Source organism: Rhinolophus sinicus, chromosome 16 (genome assembly GCF_057876585.1).
Source record: "Rhinolophus sinicus isolate RSI-liver-muscle chromosome 16, RSI-T2T, whole genome shotgun sequence".
Taxonomy (NCBI): Eukaryota; Metazoa; Chordata; class Mammalia; order Chiroptera; family Rhinolophidae; genus Rhinolophus; species Rhinolophus sinicus.
In genome coordinates, this window is record NC_142516.1 from 167858414 (window position 1) to 167873233 (window position 14820).

At 41.9% G+C, this 14820-nt stretch overlaps 1 long non-coding RNA gene across 1 annotated transcript; it reads left to right on the forward strand.

The window, feature by feature from the left end:
• Window positions 1–970: 970 nt before the first annotated feature.
• Window positions 971–13369, forward strand: LOC141571002 (uncharacterized). The gene is made up of 3 exons (XR_012495451.2): window positions 971–3887; window positions 12433–12571; window positions 12848–13369. It is a non-coding gene; the product is annotated as an uncharacterized LOC141571002 (long non-coding RNA).
• Window positions 13370–14820: the final 1451 nt, after the last annotated feature.

Genomic DNA, 14820 nt, shown 5'->3' on the forward strand with positions numbered 1-14820 from the left:
TGTTATCTGCAGGCACTATACTGTAGAGTAGATCTCTCGGACTTACTCAACTTCTGTAAATGGAACTTTGTACCTTTTTGACCTAAACTTCTTTATTCTTTAGTCCCTAGTAATAATCATTCTACTCTCTGCTTCTATGAGTTTGACTATTTCGGATTCCTCATATAACTGGGATCTTGTAGTATTTGTTCTGGCTTATTTTATTTACCATAATGTCCTCCAGATTCATCCACGTTGTTGCAAATAGCAGAATTTCCTCCTTTTTAAAGGCTGAATAATATTTCAGTTTGTATAAAAATACCCTATTTTCTTTATCCATTCATCCATTGATGAAACTTTAGGTTGCTTCCATGACTGTTGCTTCTACAGTTGTTGTGAATAATGCTGCAGTGAACATGGAAATGCAGATAGCTCTTCAACATCCTGATTTCAATTCCTTTGGATATGTACCCAAAGGGGGATTGCTGGATCATATGACAGTTCTATTTTTAATTTTTTGAGGAACCTCTATACTGTTTTCCATAACGGTTGTACCAATTTACATTCCCACCAACAGTGCACAAGAGTTTCCTTTTTTTCACATCTCTGCCTACACTTGTTATCCTTTTTTTTCTCCAAATAATAGCCACCCTAACAGATGTAAGGTGATATCTCATTGTGGTTTTGAATTGCACTTCCCTGATGATTAGTGACGTCAAGAAACTTTTCATAATACCTGTTTGCCAATTGTATGTCTTTTTTAAGAAATGTCTGTTCAGGTTATTTGCCCATTTTTAAAATTGGGTTATTTGGGATTTTTTTGTTATTGTTATTGAGTAGTAGAAGTTCCTTATATATTTTGCATGTTAATCCTTTAGCAAATAGATGGTTTGCAAATATTTTCTCCCATTCTGTAAGTTGTCTTTTTTACTTTATTGATTGTTTCCTTTGCTATGCAGAAGAGTTCTCATTTTATTAGGTTGGTGCAAAAGTAATTACGGTTTTTGCAATTATTTTTAACCTTTTAAACCACAATTACTTTTTCACCAACCTAATATGTAATCCTATTTGTTTATTTTTACTTTTGTTTCCTGTACCTTTGGTGACATATCCAAGAAATCATTGCCAAAGCCAATGTCAAGAAGATTTTCCTCCATGTTTTTTCCTAGGAGTTTTATACTTTAAAGTCTTACGTTTAAGCTTTTAATCCATTTTGAATTATTTTTTGTGTATGCTGTATGATAAGGGTCCAATTTCATTCTTTTGCACGTGAATATTCAGTTTTCTTAACACCTATTACTGAAGATAGTATTATTTCCCTATTGTATATATTTAGCACCTTTGTCAAAGATCAGCTGATCTTACATGAGTGGGTTTATTCTTGGGCCCTCTATTCTGTTCCATTGGTCTATATGCCTGTTTTTATGCCAACATCATACTGGTTTGATTACTGTAGTTTTTGTAATGCAGTTTGAAATCATGAAGTATGATGCCTCCAGCTTTGTTCTTCTTGCTCAGAATTGCTTTAGCTATTTGGGGTCTTTTTGTGGTTAGATGTGAATTTTATGATTTTTTTTTTTTTTCTGTAAAAAATGCTATTGAGATTTTGGATGTGATTGTACTGAATCTGTAGATCACTTTGGGTAGAATGAACATTTTAACTGTTTAATTGTTCCAGTCCACAAACATGGGATTTCTTTCCATCTGTTTGTGTGTGTGTGTTGTTTTTCTTTCATCAATGTTTTATAGTTTTCTCCTATAAAGTTCACTGTGTAGTTTTCACCTATAATTTTCACCTTGTGAAAGACAACAAAGTTTTCCACCTCCTTGGTAAGTTTATTCCTAAGTATTCAGAGATTTCTGAACAGGAAAGAAAGCTGGTTATAACCTCTCCATGGTTTTCTTGTGGAGCCAGAATTGTAACTGAAAAGAACAAGGATAACAGAGAAATCTCAGAGCTCAAAGCTGCAACCAGAGGATTATTCCATATGGTGTTGTCTTGACAGGCCCTAGACAGCAACAGGGGACTAGGTGCCTAGGAAAGATCATCTGGAGGAAACATCAGGAAGCAGAGTATGCTTATCCCTTGCACATGCCTAGCATTTAAGGTCGGCTAAAGAGCCAGAAGGAACATGGTCCATAGGCTGTGTTAGAGGACTGGAAAGTTGGCTGGAAGGAACACAGGTGTAGTGGATATGAAAAAATTGCAGGAGGGAACACAGTCCAAATGTCTAATAGAGTTGTTTTCCCACTAAACAACCAAGTCACTGCTCATCAAGTCGTGGTGTTTGAAGCTGGGAGAAACCTGAAGACAGTCCTTATTTTAGGCAAGGATCATGGGTCCACAAGTCTCAATTCACTCTATAAACGCCACTGGAGTTAAGGTTGGGGCCTGAGTGTGTTTCTCAGGAGACCTGGAAGCCCCGCCCTTCCAGGGTTTCTGTGAAGAAAGGCTGTGTGACCCTTCACAGTAATGCCTGAGCTGGGAGAGAGCACATCTAGTTTTGCAGGAACTGGGTGTCTGTGACTGTGGTGGATAGGAGGAATGTGGCAATTGGAGTAGAGGGTTTTGGGGATGAAAGAAGGGGATAGCCCAGTCTGGAGGGGCATGGCGGAGACTAGGGAATGGGTGTGGCTGGACCAGAGTTGCACGACCAGGCAGAGTGAATAGGGTGTGGTTATTGTGGGAGAGCAGTGAACATGGACCAGCACAGGGGTTAACCTGGTCTTGCTGGTACGGCGTGTGAGGGAGGCAACGTGGTTGGGGTAGAGCGCATTGGCCAAGGCCTAACCAGCAGGGACTTGGTGCAAGTGGCGTCCTAGAGGGTGGCCTTAAGGGGCGGGCATGAGAGCAGGAGCATGGGTGTGCCCACACTTGAGTTCACAGAGGACCCAGACTGGCTACAAGAGCGAACAACCGGGAGGGAAAAAAGCAGGGAGGTTGTGGTAGGGCCAAGTCAGAGGGCAGAGGATTCGCCTGAAAAGAGCAGCATGACAGAGAGAAAGGAAGAGGTATAGCCCAGCCAGGAAAGGCTTGGCGCTGCGGAGCCTCGGGGCATGGCTGCAGGAGGTCGGGTGTGGTCACCAAGAAGCGCAGCTGCTTGGCTGGGCAGTGGCGGAACCCAGAGACACCTGGGGTGCGGGTGAGGGGCGTGCGGACACGTGAGCCAGATGGAGGGCAGGGCCGTAGCTGTAACTGAGGGGATATAGCTCCTGATTGAAGGACCAGGCAAAGCACAGAAGACCATTTATCTGTATCTACAATTCCTTGTCTCTCCCAAAAGTCTTTGCTTCTTCCACAAGTGCCTTTCCCCAAAGTGGCTGTGTTCTCCCACAATTCTCAGCGGCTATGATGGACAGCTGGGGTGCGTGTATAGGTGACAGCTGTGTAGTCCCAGCAGACGAGCTGTGGGGCAGGAAAAGAAGGGGTCATGAAGGAGCAAAGATGGCGAGACTGAGGGCGTGGCCAGAACTGACGACGGTGGGGGGCCCTGTGGGAAAGGCCCCGGAAGTGCACTCGGTGAATTCTTTCTCTTCCCACAGTATCTCCTTCCCCATAACTCCTCCCCCACACAGTTTTCTATTCTCACCCACAATTCTCTGTTTCCTCCCACAATCCTCTGGGTGCACCCACAAGTCTCTGCGCTAGTTGACAGTTTTCCTTTCTCTCCCGCAGTACTGCCGTGGAGGGTCCTCCTACCTGTCTCCATTTTCTCCGAAAACACTCTGTTCTCTCCCACAGTGTTCTATTCTTCCCCAAATTTCCTCCCTCAGCCCAGCTTCTCTGTTCTCTTCCACACTGCTGTGCCACGCACACTTCTGTGGGAGTGGCTGCGAAGCTGCACTGGTTACCAAGAATGGAAAGTGTGGCCCTGGGAACACCTGGGCGAGTGGCCCTGGCTGGAGAGGTAAGTTTGCAGCGTTTGGGCGCGTAAAGGGAGGTCACGCAGGAGCGAAGGTGGCGTGGCCAGGGCACGAGGAGCAGGTCAAAGGGCCCAAAGCTGAGAGCTGCTAATTCAGGAATCCTTCCTTCCTCGCTCCCCTCTCTTCTGAAGTGTACCCTTTTGTGTTTGACCTTGAAAGGCCACAGGTTTGAAGCAGTAGAGCCACGTTGAATATAATTGGGCCCAGACTTTACAGAGGAATTGAGGTTTTTCAGATCAGCTCTACTGGGACTGCTATATTCGTTGAAAATACTGTTGTTGGAGACAATTATTCTTTATCTTAAATATTCCTTTTTTTTTCTTTAAACATTTCCTGAATGACTTTGCCAGACACTGGACTTAGTGTTAGGGACAAACTGATGAATAAGTATGAGTTTTAATAAAGGCCCAACCAGGGTGCCATGGGTTGCCTAATTCTGGGGCCGCCTAGGGGTCTTTGAGGTGTCTTGAAGAAGCAGCATTAACTCGGAAGACTTCAGGCAGGGAAGGGGGGACGTAAGGGGTAGGGGGCGCTAGCGGAGGCGGCTGCAGCTTTCTTGAGAAATGCAGGAAGGAGCTGGGAATGCGGAGCGTGAAAGATGAGAGATGGTGACTGCTAGGAGCTGGCAGGCGACTCAGTATGGCTGGAGAATGGAGAAGCCTAGTGGTGAATGGTGGGAAATGAGACTCCAGACATGGATAGAGAGGGCTGTGATCTTAAAGATAATGGGAAGCCATTGAAAGTTCGTATTCAGGAGCTTGACACAATCTTATTTGAATTTTTGAAAGGTCATTCCTACCAAAGTGTAAAAGATAGGTAGGAAGGAGTAAAACTGGATTGAGAGAAACTTGTTACAAGGTGAGCTCAAGAGTATATCTAGGAAATTACATGGTCTGGAACTAAGGCAGTAGGGAATGTTATGAAGAACAAACATTTAGGAGACTTAGAGTATCTTTCATTGTCCACTATATAAAATTTTATAAAGTAGCTTGTCTGCCTTGAGTTTGAAAGGGCATGGGTTTTAGAATTAGACACTTTGTTTTAAATTTCGGCTCTACACATATTACCTGGGTAGCGAAATATCTCGTGTTCAATTTCCTTCTCCATAAAATGGAAATAGTAATACCCAGCTCACTAAACTGTAAACATGGTGGCAACATATGTAAAGTACTTAGCATATAACTGGAACTTTGTGGTTGCCTGTCTTTATGTTACTCACATAATTTACTTTTTTGTTTAGATTTCAGGAAGTTTAGAGTTTAATGTAATGCTACTCAGCAGAAATCATACTAGACCTCATGACCAGCATATCTTGATCTTTTAATATTTCTATTAACTTTATTGAATTTCAGTCCTTTTTGTAAATAACCTCATATTCCTTTTGGAAAAAAGGTGAAGAAATGGATGGATAGATGGATGAATGGATCTATGGATGTCAGTCAGAGCAACCTTGATTATAAACCAGGCCAAATTCAGTGGTTTTAAACATCCCCTTTTTAGCTCACAGTTCATCAATTTGTATTGGAATGGCTTTTGCTAGGACAGCTCACTCTTCTTCCATTTGGTAGTAGCTAGAATAAATCATGCTTTGTGGTCAGCTGGAAAGCTGGAAGCCACTGTCCTCACACTTTGGGTTGGCTGTTGGCAGGGACAAGGAAGGTAACTGAGCTAGTGTAGGCTCTTTCTCATATGCTGCTGGTTGTAGGGTTCCCAAGAGCAGCATGAGAGGGCTTCTCCCGCTAGAAGCACTTTGCAGGCCCCTTCACCAAGTTTGCTAATGTGCCACTGGCCAAAGCAATAAGATAGCCAATTCCAGACTCAAGGAATGAAAAAAAAAAACAAAAAAAAAAACTGTGCCTTTGATGGGAAGAGCTACAAAGTTAGGTTACAAATGAACAGAAAGAACTTATGGCCATTTTTTTACAGTCTACCACCCTCTGGTCTAGGTTAGGCTCTTTCACATGGTGGTTGTCACAGATTTCCTTCGACTAGGTTTCCCTGGCTGTTATCCAGGAATCCTTCACCACTCACATCCCTGCTATTTGACAATCTTCCACTTTCTATAAAGTCTTAATGTTCTATCTCTTGAGTCCCCAAAGAATATCTCATTGTTTTCGGTTGCATCCTACCTGAGGACAGTGTTTCTTTTGCACCAGCGTCCTTTCACCTCATTTGGGTTCGCAGATTTGCCAGATGCTGCTCTCCTCAAGGACAGTTAACCTCCTTGCTAACAACCCCTTTATTGGTGATGCAGCGTCTTTGAGACAGTAAAGCTACCCACCGTGTGTGGTACTGCAAGAGTCTGCTATTCATTCCTTTTCACAACTCTTGGTTCATGGAATATTAGTACTGTTTGTGCCTCAGTGTCTCAGTGTTTTGAAAACACACTCAGAGGTTTTCCATATAGCCTGCTTCTCACTCCTACCAGTCACGGGTCCATTGGCTATAGAGGGAGAATTGTGAGGAGAAGACGAATGCAAGTTTATAACCAGTTCATCTTCATGTTGCCCATCCAATGATTAAGACTTGTCCACCTGACTCTTTCCCTTATTGTGAGTTTTTTCCCCTACAGATTCCTCAGGATGACATCAGTTCACAAAACATAGTCGGAAATGTCTGACTCCCAGAAAAAGAGGTTCCTGATGAACTTCCATTAGTTTTACAAGTGGTACTACCAGTATAGCTATTATTACTACTTGTAGTAATACCTGACATTGAAGCCTCCCTAAAACCCTATAAGTGCGATCATTGTCTCCTGTTGGTACATGTGAAAATAGAGGAGGCCTAGAAAGAAATTCAGAAAATTTCCCTTGGTCTCATAGCAAGTACTTAGCACAGCTGGATTTGAACCCAGGCCCTCTGACTCCAAAGCTCATTCACTAGGTATGTATTTCAGAAATTTTGCTTTACACTTTAGGTATTAGGAACACAATGGTGAAGAGCTTTTTCTTTTTGCTAAAAGAGGACAACTGAACAACCCCAATTAAAGAAAGCAAAGTTTAAAAAGTGAAATTCAAATTCACTGGTGGCTGCTGTAATACAATGGTATCTGTCTGGTTTTGTGGCTATGTATTTTGTAACGTGGTATAGTACTTTTAAGTATGCTACTCTGTGTAGCCATGGATGTAACTGCCTTTCCAGAAAAGAGGGAAGAAAAAGGAACGGTGATGGAAACAGAAAAAGGAACTACTGAGAATGTGTCCAAATTTCCAGGGCATGCACGTAGTATAATGAAAGAGCATGAGACATGGATTCAGATTTTCCCTGGGGCTAAAAACTGATTTGCCCATTACTAGCTGTCGTGTTGAGCAAATAATTTAAACCTACCTCTTCTCTACTGAAAAATGGGGGTTATATCAACTGTATAAGTTTGTGAATATTAAATAAGTTAATATTCTGGCCTAGAATATGTTCTACTCAAGAAGCTATCGCTATTATTATAAACCTTAAACCTTTTGAAACAAGGTAGAAAACAAGTAATTTTTATAATACCAAATAAAATCAAAAGCTTCCAGTGAACAATTTTCTTTCAATATCAGTACTCTTGTAGTCACTGTGTTTCTAGCCTGTTTCCTATTTACTTTTCCATATTTTTTTCCATTCTTTGCTTCATCCAACCACAGGTTAATTCTCATTTGCCCCAAAATCAGTAGACTTACTTTACTTTCCCTTTTTCTTTCTCCCTTTATTCAATCACTATCCCATAAAGTCCTTCTTTTGGTGGTGACATTTGCACTGGTTTTTGAAGAATTTCAACGGGTAGGGAATGCAGCATATCTGATCATCTATGGTACTTGCAGAGATGAGCAGCTTGGTATGTCTGGAACACAGGATATTACTGGGGGAATTTTTTTGTAAAGGTAATTAGAGGCAAAGTGATAAAGGACTATGAATCCCAAAGTAAGTAATGCAGTAAGCACTGGAAATTTTGAAGGTCTCCGAAGTGGCAGATAACATGACAGATGCGTGTAATAAAAAGGTAACTTTGCCATCAGTGTAAACATTAGATAAAAGTGAGTAACAGATTCAAATGAACAGAGACTGGAAGTAGGGAGATCATTTAGAATCACTTGAGGTGGTGAATCCTGACAAGCTATGGAGATGGCCTGAGCCAAGGCAAAACAATCGGAATGGAGAAGACAGAAAAGATTCAAGAGGTATTTGCCAGGTTGAATTCACATTTGTCAAATAGTCATAAAGTATCCACTTCATAGCAATAAATGTTCTAGGTATTAAAGATGCAAAGCTGCCAGCGGTCCTGTGTTCCAGATAGAGTTTAGGTGGTGATGCATGTGCTGGAGAATATAATACAGCTGGGAAGGGGGGAAGAGAACGTGGGGTGGCAGTCACTCACTGACAGCACCCAGAGTGGGTGTCTTTAATGCAGTGACCCAGAGAAGAGTCTGAGGGAGAAATCTTGGGGACTCGGCGGGGAGATATTTCCAGGAAGAGCATGTAGTAGGTGCGAAGCCAGGAGCTTCCATGGGAATTCCTGGACCAACAAAATGGTCCAGGGAGCAGGAGGTGAAAGCAGTTGGAAATAAGCTATGAGAGGTATCTAGTGGCTAGTTAGTTCTTGGCGGGCCTTGTACTCGTAGGTCATTTAAGGATTTTTTGGTTTTTACTCTGAATGCAGTGGTAGCTGTTTTGCATGCCTCATAATTCATTTATTGCTTGCTAGCTTAGTCACACTTAGGCATGTAACTTGAAACTTTCTGAGTCTCAATCGTCTCATCTTTAGAATGGGCATACAACTATAAACCTTATGTGGCTTGATGTGAGCATTAAATAACTGTTGAAAGGCACTTGAGTGTTGACTGGGTATGTGGATTGCATAGGTGGGAGAGCAACAGTTTGTATGTTATTGGCCTACACAACTACATTACGGTGTTTTTCTGGGGAAAAACAGGAAGATAGCTGGGTTGGTGAACGAGAGAAATAATGAGATCATTTTGGGTTCCGAGGTGCTGTGTGCCATCCAGGTCCTGGCTGGTTTTGTGGGTGTGGACTCAGGAAAGAGATGCTGCTGGAGACGTGGATTTCAGAGGGCAGAGGCAGACCTGCGGTGGTCGCTGCATTCTTGTTAGTTCTTAGGCATTCAGAACCTTTTCTCACTTACTGCCCCACATTGTCATCGTCTCCCTAAAATTGAAAGAGGGACTCATTAAACGATAAAACAATTCTGTCATCATCGTTCTTAATTCCCGTCCTCCTCCTGGTGCAGGCGCACAAACCTCCTACCTGCCTCTTGCTCCAGAGGCCATAGAACAGGTGTCCTGGTGAAGACCTGGCAGCAGAAAAGGCTTGATGGACTTTTCTCTCGTTTCTGTGTGTGGCAACTTCCAAGTCCCCCCACCATTGAGTTCTTTTCCCATATGTTTGTTTCCATTTTTCTAATTATCTTTGTGTTTCCTCCCCTTTGAAGTGTTTGCCCAGGAACTGCACATTTCCTCCATTCTTCCACTTGCAATAATGTTGTCTCTCATTTTGATGGACTTGCCTCGGTTTAATTGATTCCTGATCTCATGAGGCACTGTCATTCTACAAATACACATCCATACGTATTGAAACATTATTGCGTGATGACACCATCTGCCAGAGATGCAAGGGAATGGTACCCACGAGAGAATCCCTTTCTTCACCTTTCCCAAGTAGTGCCCTTAGAATGGCTGGCGGAAGATCCACGGAGCCCAGAGATGGGAGCTAAGAGCCACCGAGTACACTCCTGCATTTCCTACTCAGGGGAGGTGCTGCACCCGCCGTGATACCTAACATCCCCATATTCCTGGTTTAAAACCTCCTACATGGAACCTTAGCTTGCCTAACAGGCATTTTCTTGCTTGATCCATAATAAATATTCACCCCACCTTTCTTATTTAATCATATTCCATTATTTTCCCTAAACCTTCATCCCTTGAAGTCATATGTCACCTTTTATAAGCAGTGTCTATCTGTTTCTACTATCTTCTTTGTGTCTTTTTCTAACCCTCACTTCAGGCCAGCTCTCCTTACGTCAGGACACTGGTCATTTTCATCTTTCTCTCTTTGCCACTGAAAAAAGCAGCTGAAGGTATAGGCAGACAGGTAACCCTTTAGGAGGAATTCAGCCATGGTGTCAGCCAACCCAGGAGTCTGCTCCACTGTTGGAATTTCTGCTCCCGTATCACTTGCCTACGTGCCTTTGTACCTGGCTGAACACTGACTGCTTTCCTCCACCTCTGACTGCCTTAACCACCCCCTTCTTTGTTGGGCTAACTCGTCCTCGTCCTCAGGTTTTGTAACCTCTGGGAAGCCTTTGCTAGTAAGTTCATCTGGTGTCCCCCACAGCTTGTGCCTGTGTGTGCAGAACACTGTGTGTGAGTGTGAGTGGCCCGGTACTGTATTGCCATGGTCCTTGGGCTTGTCTTCCTTCCCAGTTAGAGTATGACCTCCCCTGAGGTCACCTCAGCCTCCTCAGCGTTGATCCCACTTTTGAGCCTGAGTAGATACTAAATAAATGCTTATTAAATGAGTGTGTACATTTCTTTATTCTTTCATCACCATGCTAATATTAAGATATTATATATTAAATACTTTACCCACAGAAAACCTTTCTTTATTCTTAGTTTTACCTTCTTCTGATTTCTTTTTCCCTCTTAAAATTATTTCCTAAAGGAATTCTCTATTCTATGAAATTTCTCTTTCAGTGCCACCATAATTTGTCTATTTTTATTTCTTAAAACCAGCATTACTTTTTTCTTTTTCCTTGCATACTTTGAAGTATTTTGATGTGTGCCTTTATTTTTACCTGATATCTTAATCATCTTATCAACCTGAAGCCAGTGTCCTGAAGCAGTATAGCAAGTTGTTTCAAAATTATCAAGCTTTCTTCAAACTAAATATCTTCATCAGGCAACCTGAGAGTCTCTGGGATTCATACCCCCTTACCCCACCCAAATTTTAGTAGCGACCATTTCAGATGAAAGTTTGTTTTATCTGTCAGGTGTGTTAGGGGCTAAAAAAGTAAAAAGTTGAGAACTACTCGCTACTATATAAAAGTCTCTTGACTGAACTTTAATTTTATTTGTGACTGATAATGAAGCTCAAATCACAACTCAAATATACAAGAAATAAAACTTTGTTTAATTAAATTCTAATACAAACTCCTTTTCACTGGAAATAGTGGGAAATCAGTTGTAATCTTTTTGGGGTTCCATCCTCTTTTCCAGAACTTGAAGGAGAAGGGTTTTGGGTTCTCTGGCATCATTACTTCCTTCATTTATTCATTCAGGAATGTGACAGGCAGTATTTCAGGCTCTGGGATATGGCAGTCAACAAAAATTTTCTGCATCCATAGTAACAAATATACACATACATACATATATAAGTAAATATAGATGTACATACTGTTAGGTGTTGATACCGTGTTTCCCCGAAAATAAGGCCCAGCCAGACAATCATCTCTAATGCATCTTTTGCAGCAAAAATTAATATAAGACCCGGTCTTATTTTGCTATAAGACCCAGTCTTATAGAATATAAGATTGGATCTTATATTAATTGTTGTTTATTTTACTATAAGACCCGGTCTTGTAGAATATAAGACCGGGTCTTATATTAATTTTTGCTCCAAAAGGCGTATTAGAACTGATTGTCCAACTAGATCTTATTTTCAGGGAAACAGGGTAGATGCTGTGAAGAAAAATAGCTTAGGGTTATGGGGACAGGAAATCCCAGGTGGGGCTATTTCAGATAAGTTAGTCAAAATAGTCTCTCTGGTATGGTGACATTTGAGCCAGAAGAGTGAGTCTGTTAGGGAATAAGTATAGATATGCAGATAGAAAGGGAAGATAAGACAGCCCTGGGGCTTTCCAGATAGAGTAGAAAAGGAGGTTCCAGGAAAGAAGACTAAGAAAAGATCAGGGAGATAGGAGGAGAACAAGAGGTTGTAGAAAGCTAGAAACCTGGTGACTAAAGTACCTCAAGAAGCTGTGATGGATGCTGTTGGTAGTTTGAGTGAGATGAGAACTGAGTATTGACCATCTATTAACGATTATACTCTCTGAGATAGATTTGCCCCTCTACTCTTGGTACACACAGCTCCCTCTCCACTGGGTTCTAGCTTTTTCATTGGCTCTGTGAGCTACATTTGTGTGGCTCTAGAAACCAACCTACTTCTTTTAAGCCGTATTGGGGGTGGGGTCCAGTGAGGCTAAACCCCTGACTACCTAGACACAGGAGGAAGCCATTTATTTCTTGAGGAGGCTCCTGAGATGTTTCCGGGAGTAAGCCATGGGTCTCTTCTCTAGGTTTTCTAAAACCCATTCAGATGACTATTCTCTACCTTCATGTTCCTCAAAGAAGGGAGGGAGTGAAGCTCAGGGTCCTTGTCCAAGACCAACCAGCATCTAAATTCTCATTTGGCTTCCAGTGCTATACTCTTCCTACAATTCAGTGAGTCTTTATTTAGTGGAAGAATAATGGGGTGGAGAGGGGTGAAGACTTGTTACATATTCTTTCTAATCCATGGATTAAACTCTGAATCCTGCAGGTTCCCTCAAGATGTACACTTTTGCTCAAAATCCAAACCTTCTCAGCTTGCTGCTAACAACCCTTCCCTGATATGAGAAGCCCAGCATGGCAGCCTCTTGAATACAAAGAAGGATGAAAGAATAACAGAAAATACTGAGGTAAGTTTTATTTTTGTCCCCATTTCTTTACCTCTCTTTTTTTCTGTGGGTGTTCTGCATTTATTCTACCTGTAGTTTGTAACATGTATTTTGACACTGGGGAAAGGAAGTGATGTCTGCCCTCTCCTTCCTTTCATCCTCCCCCAAGCAGGAGAAATTGTGAGTTGGGTCTATCCGATCCCAGGGCATTGAGTAGAACATGATCTTCTAAGGGACAAGCGTCGCCGTACATGTTCACACAGCCATTTTCTTTTCTCTCTGTTCCCTCCCGCTAAGGGCCAGACCTGCTCACTTAGGGAGGATGCAGGCTCTCGTGGTCGCACTGGTGCTGGCTCTCTTGCTCTCAATGTCTTCTCTTCCTCCAGTTTGGTAACCAGACCGAGATTTCTGCGTCTGCTCAGCTCAGGCCAACGTGGTCTCAAACACTCAAAGTAAACATGCTCTTTTTAAATTCTGCTTTCTTTGTGTTGCTGTTTATTTTCTTTCCGATTTAATTTTTTGTTGCTGGCAGAAGGACATGATGCCAGCCTTTCCTTCCATTAGAAGGTAGAGCTGAATTTTGGCGTTGGGATTGAGGACAGAGTAAAGAAAACAAAATAGCCTTTGTGGCCTGCTTTAAACCCAAGCTTTTTATTTTTAAAATTTTATTAATACATAATTCACATAACATAAAGTTCACCATTTCAAAGTGTACAATTCAGTGTTTTTTAGTTATTTACTATGTTGTACAACCATCATCACTGTCTAATTCCAGAACATTTGAATCACCACATAAAGAAACCTCTTACTCACGAGCAGTCACTTCCCAATTTCCCCTGCCTCCGCCCCTGGAAATCACTAATCTACTTTATGTCTCTATGGATTTGCCCATTCTGTACATTTCATATAAATAGAATCATACATATGTGGTCTTTTGTGTCTGGCTTCTTTTACTTAACATGATTATTGAGTCTTATTAGTTTAGGGAAAAGGAGTCTTCTGTGTTCAGCTCATTAGAAGTTGGCACTGAAGTCCAGAACCCAAGACTCAGCATATCAAGGTACAATACTGTACCTTCCATTGCTCTGTTTGCCATCGCTCCAGCAGTATCAGGGACCTGCAGTGGAGGCTGGCTGAGCCACCTGGGGATTTGGTATGCCAGGACGTCGTGGCCATAATATAATACCTAATAATAGCGTCAAAAGGAGACTTCATTCTAATAGGAACAAAGTATATCATGCTACTTGTGGAAAACATCACTTGTAAGGGGAGGAAAAGTATGTATCATTGGACATTTTCTTGTGTATTTTATATGTCCTGTTCTAATAGGATTTCCTTATTCTCTTAGATCTTCGCCAAGTCTCTCAGCCTTAGAAAAATAAATTAGTAGAGTTACATGATTGGAAAGGACAATCATTACTACTTTATATTTTATATAACCTTGATTTTTCCTTGTATTTAAAGCTTTCCAGCAATATTGGTCCACTTATCTATGAAGTGGGGTGTGTGTGTATGTGCACACTCATGCACACACAGGGGCGTCCCAGTTTGAGTCTTTGAAATATAGACTTGATTTCAGACACATTTGGTCACATTCACACAAGAAAAATGTTTTTTTACCTGCAAGCACAAATTATACTGAGACAGATATTAGCCGTGGATTTGGTCTAGTAAAAATCACTCTGGGGGCCAAATGAAGGCATGCTCCTACTTCCTGTCAGTGGGTCAGCGCCGTGCACAGGACAGAAGCAGGGCCAGCAGCACCGGCAGTCTGAGGGCACCCGACGGCCAGCCATGCTCTCCAAGTGGGCATGGGCAACCCTGAGACTCATGAGCCCAATTCCAGCGACTCTGACTGTGGTGCTGAGAGGCCCAGCAGCTGGCATTGCCAGGAACAGGCAAAAAGAAGGTGGTGAGCACCACATGGTAGGAGAGAAGATTTGTTAGTGAGCCCACATGAAACAGCTTTGGAGACTCTTTATAATAATCGGAGGTGGTCTCGGGTGGGTCCTGTAATAAATCGTATGGGACTATGAAGGTCCATGGAAAATTATCAGTATAATCTCATTTTTACCCCCACACTGATGCTTTGGGAAACATTGATCAGCTTTATAAACTAAAGAGGATAGGTAGATAGATGTAGATGTATATATATACAGACGTATATAATGCATATGTTATATATTGCATGTTACATATATATTACATATTATACATTACATTACATATTACATGTAGTAATTGTTTAAATTCATAGGCTGATTTTTTAT